Here is a 2337-nt window from a genome sequence, read left to right as displayed (position 1 = left end):
CTTGGGGGATCCGGGGAGGTGCACGGTGACCCCCTCCCGGTCAGCGCAGATGCAGGAGGAGGGCTGCGGCCACCCCCAGGGCGAGGGAGAGGAGCGGGGGGCTCCCGCAGGGGGGGCTCAGGCTGGAGGTTGTCGTTACGTTGGCGGGCAGAGGATCTTTTGCAGGCTGCTTCTCACCCTGCGCCTGGCAGAGGGACTGGGAAAGAAAACGAGCGTCAGGCATCCCTTCCGAACAGCAGCGAGGGGTTGAAAGCCTCACTCGACTGCCCTCGGGGCAAAAGGAGTCAGGGGCAAACGGACTTGGGGCACCCCAGAGCCCACACTGCCCCGTGCCAGGCAGGACAAATGTCCTCCTGTCCCACGGCAGGTTCTCCTTCACACTCTTGGCTTTTGGGTTTTCCCAGCACAGGGTGGGAAGCGAGCTCTCCCTCGAATCCTTGTCTTGGCTCTAGAGGGGGGTTTTGAAAAATTAGGGGGAGAAGCAGGAGCCAGGGAGTGGCCTCTGCCCCTCTTTCTGCTGCGAGGAAGTGGCAAGAAGGTGGCAGGACACGTGCCCTGAGCGGAAGAGGTTGGGGTGTGGGAGCAGAGCTGGGAAACACCCGTGCTGGAGGAGAGGGGTAGGGGGAAGAGGGACCCCCGGGCTGTTGCAAGCAGGGAGGTTGCAGCCCGTGTGTGTGAAATATGACACAGCTGGGATGGTGATTTCAGGGCACTTTCCTTCCGTCTCTAACACTGCCCTGCTGCTGGAAAAGGGATGCTGTTTCCCACTGTGAAACACACAGTCCCCACGCTGCCTCACAGCCCTCCTCAGGGTCCCTCCAGAGCTGGGAAGGGGTCAGGGATGGGGCCCCAACACCCCTGAGGGTTTTTGGCTGGTTCGCCCAGCCACAGAGGGGGAATCCCAAAATGTAAATACACCCTGTGGAGCCAACAGCAGGTCGCAGCTGCATGGAAGTTCGTGAGTGAAATAAGCACAGACAGATCTGCCCCTATTACCAACACATTGTAGGGGCAAAAAAAATCATCCCAAAAGCTGCTCTAAACAGCATTGTACCCCCCAAAAGCATCATGACCTTCCCTCCCACGCAACACTCCCCACCCAGGAGAGCCGTGACATCCACCAGCATGGCACTCAGAGCCTCCCAGTGGGAAGGAAAACAACCTCCACTGGGGAGAGGCAAGAGGAAACCACAGGCATGTGCCCACCCAGGACCCCCACGGCCATGCCCAGCATCTCCAGCGAGCCACATTTAGCATCCCCACACCAAGCACGGGGCCAGCACGCAAAGGAGAGGCTGGAGAGCTCAGGGTGAAGGTTATGGATGTGGATGATACTCTCAAGTTAAAGAAATGCTTTAAAAAAAAAAATCAACATATGGAAGTATTTTAGACCTTCCAGACCACAGCGCAAAGCTCCCGGTCCATCACGGCGGTTAGAGTCAGATAGAAAATTAAACGCTGATGTTCCAAGCTGAAAGCAGAAATTACCTCACTGTTTGAACCCAGGGCTGCCCCCCACCCATGGGACAGAGCTGGCTGGGCTACCAGAGCCCCGGCCTTACCATGCAGAGGGCGAACAGGGCGAGCAGGAGGAGCGGGCGGACGCGCTGCAGGGGCCGCATGGTCGGGGCTCGCGGGGCTCTCTCCGTGTGCCTGACACTTCCTCCTCTGCCCCGAGGCTTTAAGCACAGCGCTGGCTCCGCTGGCTCCGTCTCACCAATCACAACCCCCTTCTCCAAAAGGCTGCTCAACTCAATTTGGGGAAGTCGCGTCTGTTGACGGTGCTGGGAGGAAGAACGTGCCAGACGTGGCGTGGGGGATCTCCACCCTTTTGGCCTGGAGTCCCTGGAGCTTTTCACCCACATCCCCTGCCACGAGAGCAGCTCCTGCTTCCTCTTCCCTGGCACAGCCACACAGCCAGCTCCAAGGTACGTCCTGGCCACTGTCTGCAGCCCCTGGCTCTGCCACATCCCCAAATACCACCCCCAGCATGAAACCCCTCAGGCTGAGCTCTGCATCTGCCTGGGGGCTCTCTGTCCTCACACCCACAAAGGACTGAAGAGTGGCTAAAACCCTCCCTGGATCACTGGGAGGGTTTGCAAGTCACAGCCAGTGTTTGAACCATGTCACAAACCTCCTTCCCCCAGTGTGAAGCTGAGGCCAAGATGTCCCTCTGAATTTCAGTGACACACCCAGGGTAGTCTGATCCAGGTAAGGGATCAGGGAAATGCTTCCTTCGGCCCCCCAATATCCACCTCCTCACAGCAGATCTCTGGGCTCCCTCAGCGACTCGACTGCAGCACCAGGAGACAAAAAAGGGATCTGGTTATTTTAAGG

The sequence above is a fragment of the Lepidothrix coronata genome, unplaced genomic scaffold, assembly GCF_001604755.1.
Source record: "Lepidothrix coronata isolate B3197 unplaced genomic scaffold, Lepidothrix_coronata-1.0 Scaffold187, whole genome shotgun sequence".
Lineage (NCBI taxonomy): Eukaryota > Metazoa > Chordata > Aves > Passeriformes > Pipridae > Lepidothrix > Lepidothrix coronata.
The sequence above is the reverse complement of the archived record's forward strand: the minus strand, read 5'-3'. Positions refer to the sequence as shown.